Here is a 27,671-nt window from a genome sequence, read left to right as displayed (position 1 = left end):
CCCCCTGAGCCACCAGAGAGGCCCCACACGTGTATTTTCTTGACAGGGAGATTAGTAGAAACAGTGTTAGAAAAGGCAATCACTAGAACCAAATACTATTGAATTTAGGAAACTGCAGTTGGCATTGCCGTTGCCTTTGTTTCTTGTGAGGCACCACTCAAACCATGTTTACATTTTGGGACGGCCAGTCTTCTTTTCCTGCCATCTCTTTTGTTAATTGTAGAGATTCTGATCTCCATTATCTTCATCTTAACCTTTATACTTTATTCAGAAATTAATAACATGTGCTCACTTCTTAGTTCTGAACAGGAGTTCCTTCAGTGTCTGTAGTTTTGGTTCTAGAAGGTTGGGTACAGCTTTCAGGTATGTGGTCTTACATTATCTGTTGTGTTTACTTGATCCCAATATGATAATTTTTGGTGTAGAAATATTCTCTATTGCTAATAAATAGTTAGCCTTATTGTGTGGATAAACAAATAGTTTTGCTTTGAAATTTGTTTTATCTTTACCAAACCTATGCAGAATGTTCTGTCATTATTTCCTAGAGTAGTGTACAGCCATGAAAAAGTATACAAAAGGTGTATATGTGTGAGGCTATGTACTATTTCAAAAAAACTGTTGAAATTAATATCTATAAATTCATCCCTTCATTCAAAAAAGTTTCAGCTAATATCTACTTTGAGTTGGCCATTATGGTGAAGGAAGGCAGAATATATGATTCCCAAAATATGTTACTTTGGCATGTGGATTGCTTTTGAGCTGAAGACAAACAGGTCCTGGCTGATTCAGGACGGAAATTTATTTCTTTATAATTTCTCCTTAACTGTCTAAAAGTATCTAGATTGAAGAGACCTAATGGAAGAGATAACTTTTTCTACCAGAAAGAGATATCTGCATGGCAAATATCTGTTTACCAAATGTTGCCTTTCCTGTCTTCTGTAAATATCTTCCTTTTTAAGCCCTAGACTCCCCTCTACTCCTTATGACAGGATGGCATATAGACCTAAATTCTCTGCCTATTTTTGAGTCTTCTGTCTTTGGGGTTCCTATTGGGACAAAGTATTTTTTTTCCATCCAGTTAAACTGCCTTTCCTTAATTTTTTAATCACTATACCAGTCAAAGAACCTAGGAGAGAAAGGCAAAAGTCTTCCTCCCCTACCATTGAAAACTTGGAGTAGGCAGCAACATGGATGGTGCTGGAAGGGATCATGCTCAGCGAAATAAGCCAAAAAGAAAAAGAAAAATACCGGATGGTCTCACTCATAGCAGGAATCTAGAAAACTTAAATAAGGGGCCAGGAAAATGAATAACTATAAGAAAGTGAAAATCAAAATCAACAAAAAACTATGGACCAGAGACACTTTTTGGGGGGTGGGGGGCAGGAGGGGAGGGATTGGGTCAGAAAGGGGGGGTTGCAATTGTATGGGGAATATAAAAATAAAATTTATTATTTAAAAAAAAAAAAGAAAAAAGAAAAAAAGAAAACTTGGAGTAGGAATAGGCAAGTTACCAAAACGATTCTCAGATTAGTCCAGGAGCCAGAAATAAAGATGCATTTTTTTCTGTGAAAATGTTCTCAGCGGTCAAAATTTTTACTTCAAAGTAATACATGGAAATGTTGAGTGACAGTCACTCCTATGGGGCAATTTTCTAAAAGAAAGATATTGAGGACAAGTGAAAGTAAGCCACCAGGAAAGAGTCTCTAATTGTTCAAACTGGGTTCCAGAAGAATGATGGTATGAGTGGGAGATGTGAGAAGAAGACAGGGGCATGTTAGCATGCCAGAAATGCTAGCATGCTTTTCTTTACCACTCTGAGTAAGTAGACAGAGTGAGGTGCAATGCTGCGCTTACAGCTTATTACAACTTTATTTCTAAAGTTTTCAAAATTGTGGGATAAATGTGCTTTGAATTGAAGAGATGGTTGCAAGAATAAAAAGTATTACTTCTGAAGTCATATTACCTGGGCTACCTACTCGGTCCCATGACCTTGAGCAAAGTATCTTGCTTCTCTATGACTCACTTTCTTCAAATGGGGATAATGACAGTCTTTATCTCATAGAATATAGAAAATGAGATAATGCATGTAAGGCACTTGATAGGGTGTCAAGGCTTGAGTAAGAATGCTTAAGTGTTAGTGATTATTATTATCCACACTATAATTTTAGTCAATTAAAATACACAATTTAGACTTGGAAGAAATCCACTATAAGGATTCTTTCCACTACAGTTTTGAGAAATAGTTATAATATGGTGCTCACTACTCCATAAGCATCCTATTTCCTTTTGTACCTTTTAATCATTAGAAAATTCTTTCTTGTTGAGTCAACATCTGTGATCTCTAACTATCACCTATTGTTTCTGCCTCATGGAGCTTCATATAACATTAGAGCTTTCTTCTACATGGCAAAATTTCAAAAACAGTACTTAAAAATAGATTTCTCATTTTCCATATGTTTTCTCATTTCTGAGATAAATCTTCTAAATTATTGAGTTTACGTTATGATCCTCTATTTGAGGACACTGTTGGCTAACTAACTAAAAACCTATTCTCACCTCCCTTCTCCCTAATCTACCTTCAAAATAAAGTTTGAAAAACAGCTGAAGGTAGCCATGGGATTTCATTCTGGTCAATAAGGTGGAATGAGAACTCAGTTGGGCACTTTCTGGAAAAGTATTCCATTTTCTTGTAAAAAATGACCTTCCCAATTGGCATTGTTTCTTCCCCTTTTATCTCCTCCTTTCTGTCTTAAGTGAGAAAATTGTTGAGGCTACAGCAGCCATGTTGGAACCTTGAGATAATGAGTTTGAGCATAAAAAAGTCAACAAACTAAGACCACAGCAGTGGAATTAATCAAACAATCCTGAGGTCTGTTGATCATGTTCAGCATCTGGACCAGTGCTACGACTGCTTAGCTCAATCTTTTTGTAGATGAGATAATAACTGCTTATGTCATTGATGCCAAAGATTCTCAGACTTTAGTAGTGGTCATAATAATCACCTATATGGCTACTTTTTTAAAACTAAAGTCACTTTGCATTGTGTAAATTTGAGGTGTGCATTACTGAATATAAACGTTAAGTTCACCTCTAAAAGTCTAATTTTATTTTACCATACAATCGTCTCCTTTGTCCTGATTTACTCACCCTTTTATACCCCCCTTTTGGATAACCAGTAATTGGTTTTATAGTCCAAAACTGTATGACTGTTTTATTTAGTTTATCTGGTTGTTTGTTTTCTCTCTATGCCACCAGGAGTGAAAAAAATATGGTGAAGTCATTTGTCTTTCTTTTTGGCTTACTTCACTAAGTATAATACCCTCTAGGTCTATACATGTTCAGAACGCAGGATTTAATCCTCTTATTTATATATATAAATATATAAATATAAATATATAACTGAGTAAACATTCTATTGTGTATATAGACACCATGTTTTCTTCTTCCATTTGTCAATCAGTGGACACTTCGGTTGTTTCCAGTTCTAGACTGTTGCAAATAATGCATGGAAGTGCATATATCTCTCAGAATTAGAGAATTGTCTTTATTTTTCAGATAAATGCCTAGAAGTGGATCATATGGAATTTCTAACAGGATCATATGGAATTTCTAGTTTTAATTTTTAATATTTTTAGTTAAATCCATATAGCTTTCTATAATGGGTATCAATTTACATTTTCCCCAATAGTTTATAGTTTTCCCTTCTCCACATTCTCGCCAACACTTCTTTCTTGTCTTTTGGATAATAGCCATGCTCACAGGTGTGAGGTGATATCTCATTTTTTGATTTGCATTTCCCTAGTGAACATCTTTTCAGGTGCCCACTGGCTATCTGTATGTCTTCTTTTGGAGAAATATCTATTCAGCTTCTCTGCCCATTTTGAAATCAGGTTGTTTGGTTTTTTAATGTTGAGTTTTTGAGTTCTTTTTATATTTTGGATATTTATAATTTGTTGGACATATGATATGCAAATACTTTTTTTTTTAAAGATTTATTTATTCATGCATACAAGAAGCGGGGTATAGGCAAGATGTGTGGGAAAGTGAGAGGTTTCTCCAGAGACAGAGCAGGGAACAGAACAGGCAGACTGACGAAATACACTGCTGAGGGGAGCAGTGGGTGAGACAGGAGAGGTTTCTCCCTGACCAGCCGGGATAGAACCCTTGCTACAGAGGCTGCGGCGCTCAACCTCCTGTACCACCAGGGAGGCCTGCAAATACCTTTTTCCATTCAAAGTTTCTTTTACAACACAGGAACTTTTCCATTTGATGTAGTTCTATTTGTTTATTTTTGCTTTTGTCTCCCTTGCCACTGGAGTTGAGTTCTCAAAAACATCTCCTGACTGAGGTCAAGGAGCATATTGTCTACATTTTTATATATGTCTTTCATGGTATCAGGTCTTACATTAAAGTCTTTAATCCATTTTAAATTAATTTTTGATGTGGTATTAGGGTATAGGAGACATTTTGAAAGGGGAATGAATCAATCTAATGGGAATCTGAACTTTGAGTTGATTGTTTACTCACAAGAGATTATTTGAAACTAGAGGACACAGAGTTAACTTTTATCTTAAATTTAAGTCTTCTACCATCCTCTGCTGCCCTCCCAAACATTCCATCACCAGGAAAATGAGCTCATGAAGAAGTTGTTGGTATTTAGAAAAGTAGACAAGTAACTTCTTACCATTTTTTTTTTACACATTTAATTGTAGGGTATAAATTTCAATCTTGTCCCTTATTTCAGAGAAGAAGACTTAACCTTGATCAAAATTTTTACATGATACCACAGAAGCACACAGAAGCATGCACAGAAGCAAGTACAAGTTCTTGCCCTGGGATTGTTTCAGTCTAAAACAAAGAAAGCTAATGTTGACATACATATTCCTGAACATAAGTAATGCAATTCTAAGTTTATTACACAGTTAGTGAATATTGTTCATTTGCACATTTGAATTGCATACGATCTTTTCTTAATTATCTTTCTCTATTTCAGACATTTTTAAATTCATGAGATATAACAATAAATAATATAAAGAATTTTACAACTTTAAAGAATTTTATTACAATATAAATAAGTTGAGAACCCTGCAGAGAAAAAGATGTTTTTATTTTAGTTTGTTATTTAAAAAAAAAGTCAATGTAATTTCTGTCAGGATTGGAATTCTAATTGAATAGCCTACATGGCATAATTTGCATAGGAATATTTTCTCTCTCTCTGATTATTGAAACTTAACTATTAGTGATTCATTCTTTAGGTGTAAGTAAGCCTTGTGGTCTTTGAAAATGCAAATGCATTTGGAAGAATGCAACCAAATTAAGATTTTTACAATTTAGAGTTGTTACAAATATCAAATGGATTTTTTTCAGCGTAATATCATGAATGCTTTTAGTGTTTAGAGTGAAATACACAAATACATTAATAGTTGGAGGGGCAGCCGTAGTCCTCGACCATAATCTCTTGGTGTCGTTTGGTAACATATAATTGAAAAGGTGTTAATATCTACCTATGAATCACATACACTGTTGTAAACCAAAGTTACTTCAAAAAATAAGTAGGGGGCCTCCCTGGTGGCACAGGTGGTTGAGTGCCGTACTGTGAAGGTGCCTGCAGCCTCTGCAGCGCGGGTTCCAATCCTGGCCAGCTGGTGAGAATCCTACATGGCACAGCAGACCTCTCCTGTCTCGCCTGCTGCTCCCCTCAGCAGTGTATTTCATCAGTCTGCCTCTTCTGTTCTTGGCTCTGTCTCTGGTGAATCCTCTCGCCCTCCCACGCATCTGGACTGTACCCTGGTTCTTGTATGAATAAAAAAAAAATCTTAAAAAAAAAATAAGTAGGAGAAGACATGTGCTAGAAACCAGTATCCTGTCCTTTGCAATTATGGCCGTAGCCACTCTTATTTTATTTTTTGTATATATACACATGTACTAGCTTGTAATGACCACACCATCTTATGAAACTTAATACATTCTGACAGAATGGTTGGCGTGTGGAAACTGTCAGATCCTTGCCTTGGAGTCCTCGTCTGTTCCTCTGTTTCAAATCTGCAAATGACAAGGAGAAGGGTGATGAGGGGGAAGAAAAGGAGTGAGCAGGCATTTGAACAAAAAAAAAAATCCCAGGAGGCTTTTGTGTCAAGATTTAGGGTTACTGTTTTCTTGGATATATCCTTGGCCAAAATGAATTATCAGGCTTCTTGATGCCAGGTAGACTGAGAAAAGTAGTTTTGCCATGTTCCCAGGAAAAGCAGATAACTTGGTAAATAACACAGCATATTTCTTCCACTATTAACTTTCCAGATTATTAATGCGAATAATCATCTTAAAGGGAAAAAGTTTGACACTGAAAGTAGACCAGACATTTGCTTTTCAGTAGATAAGATTTTCCAGGTAGAAGCAAGTCACTTAATGTTCTATATGGCATTACCCATCTATAGTAAGTAAATCAGTAGCAGTAGTAAGTGCTACTGATTTACTTATTATGCCAAATACATAAATCTATAGGTGTCATTAACATTTATTGACCACATACTTTCTATGAGGCTCATTGTTGCCTATTCTACAAAAACACAACCAATTGCAACTAGTATATTAGGAACTATTTTATTTGGTATGACCAGGATCATATAAAAATTAAAATAGAGAATATGTAACTTAAACATTTTTGTTTTTAACACATATGGTGTACTTTCATTTTCTATTTTTTTTTTGACATAGCAAAGATACTCTTTTTAGTATGGGTATTCATTATCTAATGTGTATAGCCCCGATCCATAATCTTCCTGTAGCAAACAACACTGCTTTCCGCTCTAATAGCTACTCCCTTCTCACAATGCTGCCAAGGCGTCCACCCCCTACATGCATAGTGTTGTTCCCCCTTTTTCCAAATGAAAAGGGTGAATGCTTACTTTATCAGGGAATGGTGTGAAGTACATAATCTGCTCTTGGCCAATGAGACACTGACAAACCCTAGGGGTCTTTGCTTTTAAAGGCAATGCACAGGGGATACAGGAGTCCTTTGTGCCTTTGGCCATTGAGTCATGAAGATGGGTTCCCTTGGGCTGCTGCAGTCATTTTGATTTCGTGAAGGAAGGCTTAAAGTAAGCTACAAATGCCTGAACAGAAAGGAGAGAAAGACATCAGATGATTTGATTAAGTTGCTGCATTGAACAACCCTGGAGCTTTTCTACCTTAGGACTTCTGCCTCACTGGAATGATAATGCCATTGTCTTTTGCCTTCAAATAGAATTTCTGTTATTTTCTGCCAAAAACATGTTAATTAAAATGACACAATTGCTAGTTTGAGTTTCTTTAACTTACAATGAGACATGAAAGACATTTATGAAGACATTTCATGTGAACAAGCCTTCCAGATTGTTACAATTTTCCCAGTCTTTTACAGCTGTTTCATGGACTCCTAATTTAAGAACAGGTTTTTTGTTTGTTTGTTTGTAAGTTTTTAAGCATCTCATTTTTTTTGAAATTTGCAAAGTATTTAATTTTCATAGAGGCAACATGTGTTTTCCACACTCATATTTCAATAGTTTCTGTAATTTTTAAATTAAATTGTACAACTACAATAATTAAGTATAATAAAATTGGCTGAATCCTAGTAAATACCTAACACAAGTGGTCAGAACTGCAATTACAGTCACAATAAATGGTAGCTTTCAGCAGCTGACTGCCTACACAGAGAGGAGACATACCAGAACTGGGGGACTGAAGGATATTGATGAATTTGTCAATCCCATTGACTGCATGGTGATGAGTTAAAACCTATGTATTAAGCTGGACAATATACAATTGCCAATTTTATTTCTCAAAAATGGTCAAATATTGACATTTTAATTTGGTTTAACCTAAAAAATCTATAATGTAGCCTTCAGTCTCCAATTGTTTAAAATCCAATTGGGGAGCTAAGATATTACAAAGGAAAAAATATCCTGTTCTTATCAGTGTATAAGCTGGTGTCCCATCCATGGTCTCTCAGATCCCTTTTGCCATTTGACTATTTTCACTTTCAAATGTCAGCACTGGAGCCTCATTTTCAGAGGTCTGCTTTTGGACTGTGGTCATTTATGCAGATTTCTAGAAGTGCCCTTGGACATCCTTCTGGGAAGCCTCAGTTGATGCTGAGTGATGGGGAAGTGGTGGGGAAGCCCAGGTCCCTTTCCAGAGCACCCAGAAGGGCTGAAGCTACCTTCCTTGAGACACTGAGCAGTGTCACACACTTACTTGGTTTCTTCCTCTTTACTCTCCATTCCTCCCACTTTTTAGACTGGTTATTTCTTAATAAATCATGGCGCACAAGTCCTGGACTCAAGATGCTGCTGGGGAGGCTGTGTCATAGGACAACAAAGAATGGTTAATTGTGGAATGAAGGGTGTAGACTTTCTGTGCTGTGGGGTTTCAGAGGTGAGAGCTGTCACTTCCCAACCATGGTGATTAGGGCGGGCTTCATGACATAACAGAAACTGCTGGATTCCTACATAGTTCTTAGCTCAATAATTCAGTAGTTCATAGTTCAATAGTTATGGATTGACTACAATTTGCCGATTCACACTGGTGGCAATGGAACGATTTGCTAGACCACTGGCCTCAAACTGTGACTCTAGATCACTGACATCAGCACCACCTGGGAATTTGTTAGACATGCAAATTTTCAGGTCCTTCTCTGACTTACTTTTTCAGATACTCTGGGACTAAGTAGTAGGCCCAGTAGTCTGCATTTTCACCTTCCCTTGCACGCTCGAGTTTGAAGCTAACGTACCAGGAAAAGATCTGGTCTTGCTCTTGTTTTGCTGTTGTTTCACTGTGAGCTCAGGCAACTTATTTACTCTCTGATGCTTAGTTTCCTCCCATAAGAAATAGAGATGATAACATCTGCCTCTTGGGAGCCAAACTGCTGTTGACTTTTTGCCTTTGTTTCCCTCCATTGTAGCTTTTCTTTTCTATTTTCTTTCTCTCTTTCCTTCTCATTCTTTCTAGCCTTCCTTCTTACCTGCATTCTGCCTGTCTGAAGTTTTATGTCTAGTTGTGATGGGTTGCATTTCACTAGGTGGGGAAAGAGGACTCAACTTCTCAGGCAGCAGGTATAGCTTTCAAAAATACACTTGACTCATAGTAAGGGGCCCATTTGGCTCTTGGGAGTCAGAGGTGAAAGGGCAGGAATGGCAGGCAGTGAAAAGGGGGATTTGGATGCTGACTTGTGGTTTGAAATATATTTTACAGGTTGAGGTTAGGCAGGTGATGAGAGCTGAGAGTGATGTGATGAAAACCTTGATTTGGGCAGTTATTGTCTGACCTTGATCTGCCTCGGTTAGTGGAAGTTCAAGATTTCAGGCAGGGAATTCATGGCTTATAAATTAATCCAGGCAATTAATCCACATAAAACCCTGAATCAGGATACTGACATTGTAATTATGAGGGGGGAGTAGGAAGGAATCTGAGACCTGTTAAGAAGGGAAAATCAGCTTGGCTGGAGGTTAATGGTGGAAGATAGAAGGTGATTAAAATTGACTTTTAGAGTTGAAGCCTGATGGAATGGGGATACCACTGTCAGCTAAAAAAGAGTCAATGGGAGATGTCGCTGAAGGAGGCACACAGGGATTGAAGTGAGGTGGGTTTTATGCATTACCATAATTATATATATATTATATAATATATGTTATAAATATATATATAGCATGTTGCCTTTGTGTGATTATTTTGCATTTGCAAGGTGTCCTGCGTTTATTGCAGCCACTCCACTCCATGAGGTGGCTTTGTGTAGTTTGAGGCATTATGCCCATCCAGGCTGGTTGTACCAAGTGCTACCCAGCTGCTTGCTTTCCTCTCCCACAGGTCTTGCTACAAGGACTCACCCCAATAAACTTGCTGCACGCAATTTCCATGTCTCCAGTCTACTTCCTGGAGAAACCAACCTAAGACAAAAGGAGTTTGGATGAACCCACATTTATTTATTTATTTATTTATTTATTTATTTATTTATTTATTTATTTATTTATTTATTTTTAAATAGAGGCATGTTTTATTTATTTATTTATTTGTTTGTTTGTTTTTTTGTTTATACATGCACTGGGTACAGTCAGAAGCGCGGGAGGGTGAGAGAATTCACCAGAGCCAGAGCAGGGAGCGGAGCAGGCAGAAGGACCGAAGTACACTGCTGAGGGGAGCAGCGGGCCGCAGGAGAGGTCTGCGCGCCATGTGGGACCCTCCGCTGGTGGCCCGGGAGCAGCCGGGGATCGAACCGGCGCCGCAGAGGCCGCGGGCAGCTTTGCAACCCAGCGCTCAACCACTGCGCCACCGGGGAGGCCCTGAACCCACATTTATTAGCTTTATTTTTAGAGACTAAAAGTAGAAAGTGGGTATGCTTTATAATCAGAGAGATGAACACTTATCAGGTATCATCTCAGGGAAGTTGACAATCTTTCTTTTTTTAAAGATTTATTTATTTATGAATATAAGAACTGGGGTGTAGGCCAGAGGTGTGGGGCTGGGTGAGAGGATTCACCAGAGACAGAGTGGGGAACAGAACAGGCAGACTGACTGAAATACACTGCTGAGGGGAGCAGCAGGCGAGACAGGAGAGGTCTGCTGTGCCATGTGGGTGAGCTCCCTGGCCAGGGATCAAACTCATGCTGGAGTGGTCATGGATAGCTTCATAATGCTGTGTCTTAACCCCTTGTGCCACCAGGGAGGCCCAAAGTTGCCAGTCTTTTTGAGTCTGCTTTCTCATCTTCAAAGAGTGGTCTTCTAGGAATAAAGACGTTTCGTCTAGCGTACCATCACAGAACTGAACGAAGTCTCTCAATGTAGAGGGGCCTGCAGTGGGGAACATCAAACCCCAGAAGGCATAGCTTTCAACTCCTCCCAGATGTGCTTTTTGTTTATTATGTTGTAATACTGTGCCTTGATTTATACTGAAGGGTCCCACTTAAAGAAGCCACATGTATTTCAAGTTACTCAGTACTCCAGAGGGGAAGATTTTCCTTCAAGTTTGAGAATAGAGAGAAATTTTCTAGCATGAGACTGGAATTTATAAATCTTTTATAAATTTATACAAAATTTATATGCAGTATAAATTTGCAAAACCCCAGACAATGACAAGTACATACCATCCCTTGACTCCTGCTTCTCAGTGGCTTCCAAGGCCAAGAGCCCGGCTCTGTGTCCACTCACAGCTGTGGTATTCTCTGCTCTGTTGTCAGGGCCACTGTCTACCTCGACCCAGTTTTCTTCTCTCCATGGTCTGACTTTACTGTTATAGTCTTGCCATTTAATTATAAACCACCCTTTTAGAAACCGAAGGGCTAAATATAAGCTGATATCCAAGATTCTGAACTCTTATGTTCTCGCCCTGACCAAAATCTCCTTATCTTGAGCTTTCTCAGAACAACCTTCATTCTATATATGATCTTCATTTTTATGACCTTTAAATTCTCAGTTTCTTCCTATAATCCCTGTCTATTAATTCACCTATGTGTTTCATGTCTAATCTTTTCAGCTGACACTCTATCTTCAGTGACCATACCATGAATTCACCAGCCCTAAACATGAGCACACATGTATTTAGCACCTACTATGTACTAGGCATTATGGAAAATCTTTACAACAGGAGTTTTACAAAGTATGATTGTCCAGACTAGTGGGGGTGGCATCACTGGAAATTTGTTAGAAGCACTTGTTTCTGAGACCCATCTAAGATTTACCAAGTTGGTAACACTAGGGACAGGAGCCTAGCAATCTGTGTTTTGACAAATTTCCCAGGTGATCCTGATGAATACTCCAGTTTGAGGACCACTGTTCTACCAATATTTACTTATTTTATTATGAAAGCCTAAAACTTAAGGGTACATCAGTTTATTTCAGTTTTATAGATGAGGAATCTAAGGCTCAGAGAGATTAAGGGAATTGTGTAAGTTCTCCCAAACTGAACTGGCAGCCTGGTGAATCAGCCCAGGTCTGAAAGATTTGCAAGTCCATTCTTTCAAGTTCCACTGCATGAAATTTCATACTTGTTTGACCTTACATAATTTCCTCTTTGTTGAATATTAAACATGGGTCAACCATGCTATACTTGCTTCTGTACTGGTATCTTTGAATATTTCTGAAGGTTAATAAATAAAAATGCATATTGACTTCATTATAGTAAATGAATAAATTTTACCCCTGAGGCAGGTTTTCCCCAAGGTGCCATCACTTGGTGATATTTCCAGCTCTGCAGATTCACTATAATCTCCTTGTTAAAACTTATTCCATATATTCTCTAGATTTACTTGGGCCTCCCTGGTGGTGTAGGGGTTAAGTCTCAGTGCTATCGCCCCTGTGGCCTAAGTCCCATCCTCAGCCAAGGAGTTGACCCACCCTGGTGCAGCAGACCACTTCTGTCTTGCCCACTGCTCCCCTCAGCAGTGTATTTCAGTGGATCTGCCTGTTCTGCTCCCCCACTCTGTCTCTGTGAATCCTCATACCCCCGCATCTCGGTCCTGCACCCCAGTTCTTGTATGCATAAATACGTAAAATACATCAAATACATCTTTTAAAAAATATTCCCTAGATCTTCTTTCTCAAAACGCTATTTCTTGATGATCCCTAGAGGCAGTAGAAGGCACATCTTTGTTTCCTGGAAACACAGGACAAAATACTGTGAGCGTTTTCCACTTCCTGCAATTCTACTTTAGAATCCTAGGACATCTTGCTTATACTTCTTTGCACTTACATCTAAGGAACAGATGACCCTTTGTTCTGCCAAGATTGATTACTTATAATCTTGGTCCACTAGTTCTATTTCTCTTTTCAGATATTGTTCAGTCAGTCTTCCTCTTCTCGTACCTGGAAGTTCTGTCCTATACCTTTGGCCCCATAACCCTATCAACAAGTATATTTGAACTTACTGTTTACTAAAAAGGATCAACTTTCCTCAATTTGTAGCAACCCTCTACCCCCAGTCTCTCTTTTTCATTTTCAGTTCATTATCAAATTTCTTAAAGAATAATCTAGCATTCTTCCACTCATAATAGCGATGGCTTTCCAGTGCAATATTTCCTCAAATATAAACAACTCTTTACAGCCTCCTCAAAAATGAAGGTAAAGCTTTCTCAATTTGAGCTAGTGTTTCCCCTTTATAATCTCTCCATAGGTCTGTTGCCAGCATCAGTCTCTAAAATTAATCTTTTTCCCGACTTGATTTTCAATGACATTGAAGTAATAGAGCCCACTTAGTTTTGTGTTCCCATCATTTTGGTTATGCTTTCATGTCTTTTCTTCTTTCTATGTAATTAATTCATCAATGGACATTTTTATTTTTTTAGATTTATTTTATTTATACAAGAACCGGGGTACAGGCCAGATACGCAGGAGGGTGAGAGGATTCACCAGAGACAGAGCAGGGAACAGAACAGGCAGACTGCAAAATACACTGCTGAGGGGAGCAGCGGGCTAGACAGGAGAGGTCTGCTCACCATGTGGGTTGCTCTGAGGCCGGCGGGGATTGAACCAGCACTGCAGAGGTGCTGTGCTCAACTGCCTGCACCACCAGGGAGACCCCAATGGACATTTTCAGAGCCCACTGCATGCCAAACAGTTTGGTAACAGTGGACCCAATATACTTGGTCCCATCTTCTCAGACCCTATAGATTAGTTAAAAAATATGAATGAGTAGACAGTACATTATCTCACTTCATTGTCATTCCTGCTTCACTCAAAGGGTTCTATTCAGGTTTTACAGATGATGATTCTGAGGAACAGGGATTCTGAGGAAATAGCTCCAAGTTTCTGTTCTAAGCAATTTATGCTTTATTCTTTACTCTACCTCAGGAACCTCACACTCTCAACAGTTTGATTCCCCATATATGCCCAGGACTGTCAAACACAAGGGCAAACAGCTCTAAACCAGAATCCATTTCTGCAGAGCAAGGTCTTAATTCTCACCGTGTAAACACCCGCATCTGAACATCTCCCCAAACTGCCGGCTAAAAATGCCCAAAGAGGATAGCCTTTCCCTAACGAACATGAGAATAAATCCAACCAACTGTAAGTTTCCTTCTTGACTTTTCTAATCTTAATGGTACCCCCGTTCTAGTCCTCCAATCACAAAATGTTAGAACTACTGTGAATAAATCCCTCTCTTCTCCACATCAATGCTACAGATTGCCAATCATATGTCTCAGCAATGTATCCGTTTGAGTATCTTTATATTTCATTTCTTGCAACAATTATCATTGCTGCTAACTCTGGTATCTCATATTTACAGCTTCTGCTGCCCTTCAGTACTTTCTATATCTTCATTACTTTCTGGCTGTAGGTCACCCCATTAGCCTGTTAAATTAGATCAATGTTTTTGATCATGGTGAACACCTTCTCAATACTTGTGATGTGGAGCAAACACTGTTCAGGCAGCAATCAGAATCTCTGCCAATCCTGTAGCCATTGTTTGTACTCTTTTCCATGTACTGTATGTTTTGGCAAAAGGATCACGAGTCTGCATTTTTTTCTACTCGCATTCTTTCAGCTTCAGTGTTCCTCCCTTGCCTTAAAGGTTTATTTAGGATGACCTCCCTTCCGTGAAGTGTCTTCAGACCTCACTATTTTTTGAATTCTCTGTGGTAATGGGCATGCTGTAATTTTACTGCACCATAGGCTGCCTACTATGGTAATGATTGGAATATTGTCAAATTGCTCTTTGAAAGCAGTAATGGCGACAGGTTCTGTTCACTCCTAAAAAAAGGCCTTTACCATGGTAAAGTCTTACTAATACTGAATTGAAATGGAGAGATGAGTGTTTAAATCCAGATGAAAGCATGCAGGGAGAGAGACACAAAGATCAAGCCAGTTACCATAGTCACGCTACGTCAAAACACAACATTCTTTCAGTACATTGGTTATATTTTTTCTTTTTGTTTCTTTGTTTTTGGCATTTGCTCTTCTTGATTTGCTTTATCTGTTAGCTTGATAAGCAATTTGCCACTTGATATTATACACCTGAATGATGCTACATAGCTGCAAAACTCAACAACTGGCTCAGAGGAATAGAGTGCTTCTTAGACAATATTACTTTGTATTTTCTTTTATTTTTATTTATTTTTTTTTAATAGAGGCATGTTTTCTTTCTTTCTTTATTTGTTTGTTTGTTTGTTTTGTTTATACATGCACTGGGTGCAGTCAGAAGCGCGGGAGGGTGAGAGAATTCACCAGTGCCAGAGCGGGGAGCAGAGCAGGCAGAAGGACCGAAGTACACTGCTGAGGGGAGCAGTGGGCGGCAGGAGAGGTCTGCGCGCCATGCGGGACCCTCCTCCGGTGGCCGGGAAGCAGCCGGGGATCGAACCGGCGCCGCAGAGGCCGCGGGCAGCTTCGCAACCCAGCGCTCAACCGCTGCGCCACTGGGGAGGCCCTGTATTTTCTTTTAAATGTGTGTGGATCGGTTACTGTTGGGTACTTTTTAGGATCTCTTGAGAACGTGTAGATAGTGGTGAATCACCAATTTCTATACTTTAATCAACACTACTATTCCTATAGCTTTTAATCAATAGCAACTATTATAATTATCTTGTATCTGGAGGGCATTTATCCCCCTGCACTTTGTTTATAAGTCATCTGTCCTCCAAAAACATCCTGAAATTCCACGAAAAATCAGTTCCTTAGTGACTGGTTATGTCGTACTACCTTAAAATAGTGGGTCAGCTGATAGTAGAAAGCAAGGTTATCCTGTTTGTATTTTGCAACTCAAATGTGGTCCTTGGATCAACAGCACCGCTAGAAATGCAGAATCTCTGGTCCCACTCTTAACCTACTGGATCAGAATCTGAGTCCATTATCAAGACCCCATGGTTATTCTGGTGCACAACACCCCTGTGCACCCCAGTATAGAGCCACAGAAGGTGTCATTTCACCCCTGGGTACTGCAGTGTGTGCGTGCGTGCGTGTGTGTGTGTGTGTGTGTGTGTGAGTGAGTGAGAGAAAGAGAGAGAGAGAGAGAAGAAAAGAAGAAAAATCTAAGTCGAATAGGAGCGAGCCCTTGGGGCTTGTGGAGGTGTACTTCCCTGCATATGTCTTCACCTATCACTTTGTACCTGCTCACTGTTGACTGTTAACTGCTACCAAAAAATGAGGCGTGCGCACGTGTGTGTGTGTGTGTGTGTGTGTGTGTGTGTGTGTGTGTGTTGGAGGGGAGCTGAGGGTGGAGGGAGCTCAAAGGTAAGGATGGAGAGCAGTTGTCAGGTGTAAGGACCCAAACCAGGGGGGTTAAAGGACCACAGCATAAAAGGAAAACCCCTTTGCCTCCGGAGTCCCCAAAGCTCATTTCCCATTTTGAGTTTCTGGGCACATTTTTGTACCTTGCGTTTTCCGTTAACACTCACGATCCAGTCACTCCATTAAAGCTAGTTCCTTGCCTGCTGGGCGCTAGCGTCTCCGCTCTCTCCCGCTCACCCGGCCGCGGGCCGGCCCCTCCCTCCGCGCAGCCTTGCACCTCTCCCCAGCCGGGTGCACCTGAGGCTGGCGCTGGCTCGCATCCGTGAGGAGCATTGGGGGCGCAGCGCCTCCGAGACAGAGGCGCGCCGACTGCCGCCTCCAGCCTGCGCCCGAGGGACCGCGGGCACAGCGCTCCGGGGTCCGTGCTGCGCGGTCACCGCTCGCGTCTCACCGCAGCCACCGCCGCCAAAGCTGCGGCCGGCAGCAGTGCGTCCCCGGGGACAGCCAGCCCTGGCGGCTGCTCCTCCCAGATGCCAGGGCCTGGGCGCCGGGCGGCGGCCAGCAGGAGGATGAAGGGCTCAGTGGGAGGAAGAAGAGAAAAGCTCCTGGGGACGCCGAAAGCTCAGCCCGGCCAGGGTAAGTTGAGCGCAAAGAGGTGTCTCGGCTCCAGCTGCAGAGTTAGTTGGCTGGGGATCGGGAATAGCCCTGGGATGTGAAGCTTGGGGGACAGGGGCGCACAGAATGGGTGTTTGCAGGGTCCTGCCCGGGACCTCCCCCGCCTAGTGCCCCACACCATGTATCCGCAGCCCTACCTCTCCTGCTTGGTGCCAATAAGCGATGTGAGCTTGCGGGAAGCAGAGAGGAGAGCTCAGAACTTGAGGGTCTCCAGACACCCTGCGCAGCCAAAGGGGCAGGAGAAGCAGCGGCTTGGGGCGGCAGGGTCAGCCCGGCTCGGACCTTACGGGAGGGCTGGGCATCCGGAGACACCCCGCTGGCTGTCGCCTATTGGGTGCATGCAGGGCGTGCGCCTTCCTCGGGAAACCTGGGGAAGTTGTTGGGATAAGAAAGCACAGCGGGCCAGCTACACGACTGTCTTCTCTGTGATTTTCTTCCTTTGCAAGATTTCTCTTTGGAATGCGTCTGACTTGAGGGCAGCGTGGAAAACTATTGAGGGAGAGGAATCCTCCTTCAGGGGGGTCACTTTCACATTTCGGGTGGGAAGTTAAGGGTAAAGCCCGACCCGTGCCACCGCGCCTGACATGCCGGTCTTCTTGGTCACCTAGTGTGTCTATTCATCCCTGCGCCGTACCCCTGAGGCCAAGTGAGGAGAGAGAGCACAAAGTTGGTGCACCTTGTGATTTTTTGCATATTGAGAGAAGTTTTATTGTGGGTGTGAATTGGGGTCAGAGGAAAGCTGTCACCTCCAATATGGTGTCACTACTTCTGAAATGCCCATTTTTTTTTGAAATGCCCATTTTTTAATGTCACCTGTACAATCCAAGCCTCTCCATAGCACATGTTTCTGGAGGATGCATTTAGCCTGAGCTGGTTTGCAGTTTCAAATGAGGGATGTGCTGTTTCTGGGCTTTTAAACATCCTGTTCAAGTTCTGAACCTTACACTGACTTCCAAGATTACCCTGTATTATGTAGGTGTAACTAAGGACCCTCGAGCTGTGACATTCCTCTGGTGCTTTTTTGGGAATGCGATGAGGACATTTCTTATTCTTTCCAGGCTATTTGCTAGCTGGTCTGTGAAACAGGCCTTTCACATGCCCGCTCAATTCTCGTTCACCATGCTCCCCAACATCCACTGGAAAGGTATCTATCCCTTTGGGTTTTCATGCTACTCTTGTCCTGTACTGTGTAATTCAGTCATTACATTCTGGCCTCTGAGCATGAAAGGCAAATATGGGTCATTTCAAATTATGTAGATTGATGCAGCATGGCTTGTCTGGCTTTGCTGCAATTTCTTCACATTTCCTCCCAGATGTTCCTCAGAAATTAACATGAGCATTTTATTCATAGAGTTAAAATATAGACTGGGGGAATGGACACGTACCTGGAATTAATAATGTATTATCTTAAATTTAAGTAAGTGAGGGTTGGAAGCAGTGATTTAGGAGAAAGAGACCTATGCCGGAATTTGGAAGTCCTGGACTATTTTTGCTCCAGGACGAAGTGGCTTTGGGCAATAAATAGTAGTAATAGTAATACTGACATCTGCTTTCCTTTCTACTCACTGTATACCAAATCTTGTATTAGGCCCCCGTAAGTGCACAACAGCCCAAGAAAGCAGCACCCTTACTATTTCCATTTTGTGGATAGGAAAAAGGAGACTTACGGATGTTACACTTGGAAAAGTTCCAGAGTTAGTGTTTTGGAAACCAAGATTGCTGGACCCCAAAATTGGTTCCATTAACCAGTACAGGACCTCTTTGAGCCTCCAGGAAAATGGAAGGATGACATTTCTAAGTTCTAAATCCATGAAAAATTAGTACAGTGATGGTAATATCATGGATCAATTTATTCATAATCACTCCAGATGTTTTAATATAACAGAAATGTAGAGTTTGAATCTTGAAATCAAATGAACATTGTGTGGCATTTATGTGATTCAGGTTGGCAGCACTAAAGAAGGGTAGATATTGTGGTCTTGGTGTTCCCCTGGGTGAAATATGTCCCTCAGCCCCTTTATTGTAAAGCAGTAGTACTATATTTTAACACTTCTCTTAACAGCATATGATTTATAACATCATGTGTACCTGGTACTAAAATCATATTTGTGTTACGAATCTGTAGTTATCCTTAGGTTTACATTGGACATTCTCATGTTTCAGCCAAATTATAATTAATACTCAGATTCTACCAAGATGTTCCATTTCTATTAAGAGATACTAGCAGCTTGTCTTAAATTTTCCTTTTTATTTTCAGTAGTGTTTTCAAAACAATTATACTTCCTGCTGTGATCTGCTATTTACTAGGTGCATCAAAAGTTCAATAATGAAAAATATTTGCAATTCAATACAAACATAGTGTTTTATTTACAATAACAACTCTGGTTAAAAAATTCACATCTTCACATCTAATTTAGAGCTCAATTTATTTGAAATTTAATTAAGATGCTGTATTTCTTATTCCAAATTGTATGCAGCTAGGTAAGAAGTCATCTTCCATTATTTTCTTGTAATTTCCAACTTTATAAGTCCATTACACATGAGTTCTTCAGATAAATGCTAGTGCCTGTCTAAAGATTTTGAATATTTGAAACTTAGAGCAAGAACAACAAATAGGATACATTTGTAATAATTCTTCACAAGCTCTAATTATGCTTGATTTAGGAACAGTAATAAACTTTAAGTCCCAGATCTGATTTGCCTGGACATGAATGGAATTATCAAATAAAAGTGTATAAATCGCCTGGGATACTAATGATATTAATATCCCAGGAGTGGAGCTAACTCTGGGAAATTGAGATCTTTGAAAAGTTAAAGATTTTTACTCCTTTATTATATTTGCATGATAGGGTTGTTTTTAAAATTAAAACTGCTTTTCTCTGTCCTTTAGACTAATGGTAATTGCCAATACCTTTTGTTTAGAATTAAATTGCTTTTCTAGTAGTATCTTAGTATTGCTTAAAATATGAATTTTCATCTTTTCTCTTGATTTGTATCTGCAAGCATTTGATGGCCTTAAAAAAATCATTTTCCCTACTAAAAACTATGCCTGTCTGAATATAGTTTAACAGAAATATAAAAGTAACAATAATAACTTGATAAGATTTTGCTTATTTGGGGGAAGTAGATAATGAGGTTGTTATAGTGGCTATTATATTTGACCTTAGTAAAATATGGAATTGCAAATGTGAATTTCAGATTGCAAGGTATTTTATGACAAAGGGAGTCTTGTGAATGGATTAACCTTATAATCACATGAAGATATGTTCTATTGCCTTTTACCAATCTTCTAATTTCCATATTTGTACAATAGTACTAATATTTATTGGATATTATGTGGTGATTTGAACAACTGGATCTCCAAAAAGTCATTTAAAATCTGTAAGCATTTGTTTTACATTGATAACACAGATCAAAGTATTTAATATTGGGAATGATTTGTACTTTTGAGTCTTTTGAGAGCTTAGAGTTCAAGGTGGATACCACTTCTTAGTTTATTGACAAGGGCTCTAAAGTGCTAGTTTGAGTAAAATACAGCTTGCAGTTTAAAAATCAAGCAATCATTAAATTGCCTCTTAGGAAACTCAGATCAGCTCATATAGAGTACATGCCTAAAATTTGCTGGTATAATTAATCTTTTGAACAAGTGGATAACAAACACATTGGAGATCATTTAAAAAAAAAATCTCAGTACTCTAAAAGTGTATTTATTTATATCTCCCAGGTCTTTCTGCTATTGACAATAACTCCTTTTTCTGGAATAACCAAGCTTTTGAAAATAATAGCAACGAGAGAGAAAGTGAAGGCCATCAAGAGGCAGAGATGTGCCAAATTCCTTCACAAAGTCTTTATCCCACTTTAATCATACCCAGCTAATTCTGTTCCACTTTGGATACTTTGCACAGATTGACGAGGGCTTCAAAGAATATCTTGTTTCTAAGCTAGTGATGAGTCCATAGAGAATACTAGAAGACACATTGTCTTCTAGTATTGGGATCGACACCTCTAGAACACTTAATATCTTTATTATTTTGATTGTAGTATCCTTCAACCATATGTTTAATTTTTTAACTTACCGGGGATAGTTCTCTCTGATCTATTGATGGAATTATATCTGCCAAAACAAGCAAGCATGCGGCATTCCTAAATGGGTCTTTTAAGCAAGAGAGTTGCAGTGGAAGAGAGTTCTTTCTTTCCTTTCATGTAGTTATGTAAACCATCTTTTAGTAAATGGTACTAATCTTAGCACACCTTGACTGCCCATTAAACCGATTTGTCCCTGTGGGAAGAAAACCCTCTCTGCAGCAGTGTAGAAAGGTGCATTTGAGGATCCCTGGGGGTTTCTCATAATTTGGGGTCACGTATTCTTGGATTCTTTTTTTTGTGACCTTGGCATGTGTTCTATTTTTTATTAATGAGATATTTGTGGTAATTTTTATAATGTATTATCAAATAGTATTGAAGATTTTTTTCTCCTATAATGATTTCTTATCTACCCTGAACGGAAATGAGAGAAGATTGATTAGGAATACATATGAAACTTGAGAAGGCATCCTGAAAAATCTAAATTTTAAGATGGCATTTAGTTGATAACTTCTCGCAGGTGGTCTCAGGTTACCAAACCTATCCAGATCACCTAGAATTTAAACAATAAATATTAATGGATTACCTTATCAGGGATATATATTTGACATGTTTAGTAAAATTTGACCTGAAAATCATAGAGGCAAAATTTTCATTTAACATAGGGCAGCAATGGTATGACTGAGAGACTAGAACACCTTAGTTTGAATCTTTACTCTTTACAAGCTGTGAAAATTTAGTCACATTTTGTGAGTAATGTAGCTGTTTACATCGTATACACATTTCTCTTTGAAACTACTTTCAGTTTTTCCACATCCTCAGCAACACTTATTTTCTGGGCTTTATTAATGTGTCTACTTCTTGCTCTGCTTGTCAGTCTCTTAAACAATACAGGTGTTCTAAAAACATTTGTTTAATGAGTAAATAATTAAATTCAGCTATATATAGACTGGGAAGTTATAGAAAATTAAGCTAAACAAATAGCTATCAGAACTTAAATAGAACTATCAGAATTATAAAAATTGCCTTTAAAACAGCATAAAAGATTTTAATTTACATTCATTTCCTTCTGTTTAATAAAACAGGCACAAATAAATTATTAGTTAATGATTTTTAGCAGGTTGAATAAAGTGTTTTAGCAGCTCATAAAGAAGATTTTGACCTTAGGAAATTTACTTTCAAAATACCTTTTTCAGCTTCCATGGTATTTGGTGAGAACTTTGGATCTATAAAATTTATGAATTAGTGGTATAATTCTTCACTAATTTATTAATTAAATCTTTATTAATCATAAATTTCTATGATGCCTATCTATCTTTCTATATCTCTTCATAAATAAAAAATTATTACAAATCATTTCAAGTCATTGTGGGGAGATTGGTACTGAGAAAATTAAAAAAAATGTTATCTCATTTTAGGTCATAAATTAGAATGTATGTTCTTAATTTAAATTTTCAGTAGTTGAAGAACCTCTCTGAATTCAGGAAAGCCTGATGAAAGAATTACTTTCTTTAAAGGATGCCTTTAACAAGAGTAAAAATGTTCCTAATTAGAATTTTTAGCATTCATAAGAAAACTTGAGGAAAACTAAGTATTAATCAAGGTAGAAAAGTTTTCCATTACCAGTGATATAATTTACATTTCTATGTCCATTTAAGGCAAAGTGTCTTAATCTTTTCCTACTAATATATATAGAGTAAAAGCTTGCATCGAAAGTATTTTATAGGATGAAAAGTGACATCTGCAATTTATAATTTCTTTCACAATTTAGGTCAGAAGTGTTACTATTAGTTGTATTTACATTAAAAACATAAGAAACAAAGAAAGGTCAAGTGATTTTACAAGGCCAGGTAACATGTAGGTGGCTACATGGAATGAAAACCTAACTGTTTCACTCAAAGTCCGGTGTTCTCTGTTACTCTGAACAGTATCCTTTTCTTTCCGTGTATACATGGAAATAACTTCTGTTAAGTCTATCATACACAGGAATGATTTACCTAGGTGTGATCATAATGTGTGAATGAAATGGAGATGTGCACAATCAATAAATGACAGTATTAAGGGAGCACTAATGAAATTTTAATTTGAAAATTGCTCTAAAATGTACTCTAAGATAGTCTTGATAACCATACTCAGATTTGATGTGAAGATAAACTAATTTCATGCAAATGCTAAAGTGACTAACAGTTATTTTATATACCTTGATATGGTCCTTAAAGAAAATTGTCAGCACCATTAATAAGTTTCTAAATTGATTAGGCTAATTTGGTACTCCAGAAGGCATATTCCTATAAATTAATGCTGCCTATTAGTTTCTGAGTACAGCAAATTGCTTGCTTTCCATGCCCAAGTTTGAAAGTTTCCAGTCTCTGCATTTTTGAGCTTTCCCTGCCGCTGGGCTTTCCATTTTGTCTTGCCACATCAGAACAATGAATCATCTTGTCCATTAGCTGAGTTTGGAAATTTTGTGTTATCCAATGAATTTGTTTTTACCTTATCCCTTTGATAATTTGAAACCTGGCAACATAACTACTTTCCCAAATGTGTTTGGGATGCAGCATCAACCGGTTTTATTTTGAGCAGCAAAAGGCTGCAATGTGGTTTTTTTTTTCCATCCTTATAAATCAAATGGAATATTTTAATAATCAACATTGTGTGTTTCAGAATAATAAAAGGTTTAAGGGAATAATAGCTTGTGGTCTCTAGAGGGGCAGCATAATCAAATAATACAGAAGCCTCTCAATTTTTATAACCTGAATGAAACAGAAATGTGCCAACTGAGTGATCACCCTGATTATCACAGGTCTCATAGGAATACATAGTTATACATTTCTATTCCATGCATTCCCACTAAAGGAGAGTCACAGCATTAAAGTTGTAATGTTGTTTCTTTGTTTCTAATAGTTACAGCATGAGGTGAACAGAGGGATACATAGTAACACCTAAGCCAATATAAAGTACTTCTTTGGCCTCCTGCAGTGAACACGACTGTTAAGGGTATTGGTGTTTGTTCTATCTTGATAGAGTTTTAGGACTTCATTTCATTGCTTTGTTATCAAAATAAACAACAATGAATCTTTGAAGTTAGTTCTCACTGAGGTGTCAATAAAGAGTCTAATAAATGGTAATGATGCTAATAAATTATTGATATTTTGTTGATGTCACAGTGTGAATAGCAAACACAGAGAAATATGTCCTGCAGGATTCTTCCTAGCACTGGGTGATATTTAATGCATCTGCAGATGGATTTGTGGTAACCATTCCATGTTTCTGGCTGCACGGATATGGGTGTGTGAGGTATATCTACACACTAAAATAGTTTGAAGTCATTGAGAGGTTAGTTTGAGGATGGTTTGGCACACTTTTGTGGAAAAGTCGTAAAAATAGTTTGGTCTAAAAGAATAAAGTTGCCAGCCACATATTTTAAAGAAAAAAGTCAAGCTCTTTTAATAGACTAGCAAAGGTTTATTTAGCTCTTGTTTTATGAGTTCCTGAAATTTTCCAGAAAATGGAACAACTTGCAAGAGTTCAACTGTGGATGCTTTCAAAGATAATGTTGGAAATAGCCCCAAAAAAGATATTGTTAAAGCGAGTATAATCATATTAATGTCAGCCTGTTTTCTTGTTGTTTGCAGCTCTTCTTTTGCAAACCATTCAAGCTGAAAAATAGTACAATGCTTTTGAGAACTCAACTCTATATTAAAATACCTATTATTGAATATTATGATGCCTTTAGTATACATAACATACAATTTATATGTAATTCACTTTATAACTTATGTAAAAATATCGTGTAAACATTCAATATTATACATTTTTTTGTTTATATATGATTCATAACTAGTTTTTTAAAAAAACTAATAAGAGATTTACTGTCTCTGTAGGGTATCATCTCCTATCATTTCTACTGGCATTCCCATTGTCACCTCAAACTGTGAGTTCATCTTTTTGCCCCTAAATTCAGCTCCAATTCTGCTTGACTCAATTCTTTCTTTCATTAACAACACTTTTCTGAGATTTTAACTGTTCTGTACATTTAAACAGAAGATGCCAATTTTGACTTACAATGGCATATAATGATTGCCTTGTTATTGTCATACATTTATAATCAAGGGGAAACTAAAAATGGTCTGCAGTTGGTATCATTATATTTCCTTTTCATATCTCACTATTGTTGAGACCAGTATTATATTCCCCCAATACACCCAAGGCAGCAGAAAGGCTGCAGTGATTCGGGATGATTTAGCTTCATTTTTGATTTACTGCAAAAACTGTCTCCTTTACTTTGCCTTCTTTTAAAAGGCTAATACGAGAGCATGGTATTGCATTATATAAGAAAGAAAAACCTCTTAGAAGTTGTATAATACTTTTGTATATGTTTAAAGTGAGTTACGAGAGCTTCCTCTAACTTTACCCAGTGATGATGGATTTAAAATGTGCACTGAAAAAATTCAGTCCACAATTAAATTTCTTTTTTTTTCAAATATGTCAAAATGGTCGACCATAATTGTAGATTTTTGTTTTTGACTAGGATACTAAACATTACACTTCCTGCTGCTCTCCAGAAAGGGGTCATCTGCTTGCATTTCCTGGGTTCTGGGACCCGAGATATAAGTAGATAGTGTGTAGGATCATGATGAGTCACTGAATCATACAGACAGTTCTAATAACTGTGGTGAGGAGTGTTCGATTTGCCATTTAACATTTCAGCGCCAACTGGACACCCATTTTCATGCAGCTCAGTCATTTTTGTAATCCCCAGTAGCTTCTTCCCTACAAAGGTCTCTCTAAACTTTGTCCTGCATTTCAAATTTTTGGCTCAATGTCTGCTCATACATTCAGAATATTTTCTGGTTTCCATTTCCCAGATGAAATAAAGATGTCGAGACAGGGATATCTTCAGTTTCCTCTTTTATTACCACTCACCACTTTATTTACAAGCATCTCAATTTATATCTCCTTATCTCAAAAAGATTGCTCTTCTAATACCCACTTACCTATTTTATGTTCTCACTTCCTCCTGGTACTTCCTAAACATTTCACCAGTTACTCATCCTCTCTCCTTAAACTTCACTCCCTTCTTCCATCTGCTTTCCCTGCAGACTTGTACTCTCCTTTTGATGCAGAATAACTTACTTCAAGTTGCTGTCCTAAATCTTTCCTTGGAATCATTGTCAAACTTTTGGAAAGGGCAGTCTCCTTGACTTTTCTTTATTTCTTTACCTCAATTTGTCATACTTCTGAGACACTTTTCAATGATTACACATGAACTTTGTGTCAGATTCAAAGGTCTCTTTTTAATATTTCTTCTTCTTGAACAGACTGAAATATTTGACACTGCTAACTGTCCTGGTTATTCATTGGACAAATACTTATTAAGTGCCCAGTCTGGGCAAGATCTTCGAAATATGGATGAGATACAATATTTTTTCCCAAGAACTCAAAATTAATTGGGAAAGAAATAATTTAAAATTGAGCGTATGAAGTGCGTGTAGTGATTAGATTGTTTATTTATAGCTCTTCGTTTTGCAGTCACTTAGAAGGATTGCTATTCTGTACATGCTCCACCCCAACTCCCCCTCCCAAATAATTAGTTTATGACATGATTTTTGTTGTGATCAAGAAAATGTGAATGGAAGTAATGAGTCACTTTCAGGCAGAGACTTTAAAATCTGGTGTATGATTTGTTAGATTCCTTTGCCTCTGCCACAGAAACCAACAATGTCTCAGATAGTGGTGCTTTGTCAGCTTCTGAACATAAAGGTTGATAACTTAGAACAAACATCCTACTGACCTGAGATGAATATATTGTATATATCATAAGTGTGTCTTGGTGTCCTTAAATCACCAACATTTTAGAATTTTGTTACTGCAACATAACTCAGCATATCCTAACTGATACAATGTTATTTGGAAATATAAATAAATTACTGGGAAAACATATAGTTGCTCTCAAGCAATTGAATATGCGCTTACAAGATTCCTACTACCCTTCAAATTTGATGTTCCTAAGTCACTTTAAATTCTCATCATACTAAGAAGAAAATTTCTTTAAAATCTGAAAGTAATTGCAAGGCAATAAGTGATTAAATTTATCTCTCCCATATCTAAATGAAAGTTAGTAAAGGGTCTGTGAGAAAATCAATTCACAGCCAACTATACACAATTCTTAACATACTGTTATTGTAATTCAGAACTACTCTGAAGTTTGTATCTCCTCCTCTACTAACCTTCTGATACTCAAAATCATTTCAAGTTCGCTTAGAGATTTTGGGGATAATAATATGCTTTGGTCTATTTTTCTTCCTATCTGAAAGCTTCATTGTATTAAGACTGGAAAAGTACTATGTAATTATGTGTGTGAACTTCTTGATAATCTCAATGATGGAATTTTCTTTTTATGTGCTAATGCTTATTCCTGCATTTTTCATATAATTAATATGCTCATAATAGTGTAGGTCCCATTATAATGTGCTGTCTCCTTTCCTATACATAATGAAGAGAGGGCATTGTCTGAATAGTAAATGTTTTGCTCATTTAATGGTACATTCTGATTTTGTTACCACTCTTACCTCTCATTCTTGATATTTTATATCTTCTCTTTTTCTCTTAAATATATCACCAAAGACTTACTTTATAATATGTCCAATTATATACAATTGAAGATAACTTCAAAAGAACTAAACCTGAAATATCCCATTGGAATTGGATCTTTGATTTATTTT

General features: G+C 38.1%; 1 protein-coding gene across 5 annotated transcripts in view; it reads left to right on the top strand.

The window, feature by feature from the left end:
• ZNF385D (zinc finger protein 385D) overlaps window positions 1–27,671 on the top strand; it is an 860,299-nt gene that overhangs the window by 160,090 nt on the left and 672,538 nt on the right. The window contains exon 2 of one of the 5 annotated variants that reach the window (XM_054691947.1): window positions 24,831–24,880. The exons of 3 other annotated variants lie outside the window; for them this stretch is intronic. The gene's annotated coding sequence lies outside the window, so the exon portion shown is untranslated. Of the gene's footprint in view, window positions 1–16,805; window positions 16,825–24,830; window positions 24,881–27,671 lie in introns of those variants that run through there. One more of the 5 variants, XM_054691973.1, reaches the window with a different exon arrangement.

This window comes from Talpa occidentalis, unplaced genomic scaffold (genome assembly GCF_014898055.3).
Source record: "Talpa occidentalis isolate TD23 unplaced genomic scaffold, MPIMG_talOcc4v2.1 talOcc4.10, whole genome shotgun sequence".
Lineage (NCBI taxonomy): Eukaryota > Metazoa > Chordata > Mammalia > Eulipotyphla > Talpidae > Talpa > Talpa occidentalis.
This window is presented reverse-complemented; position numbering and strand designations above follow the sequence as displayed.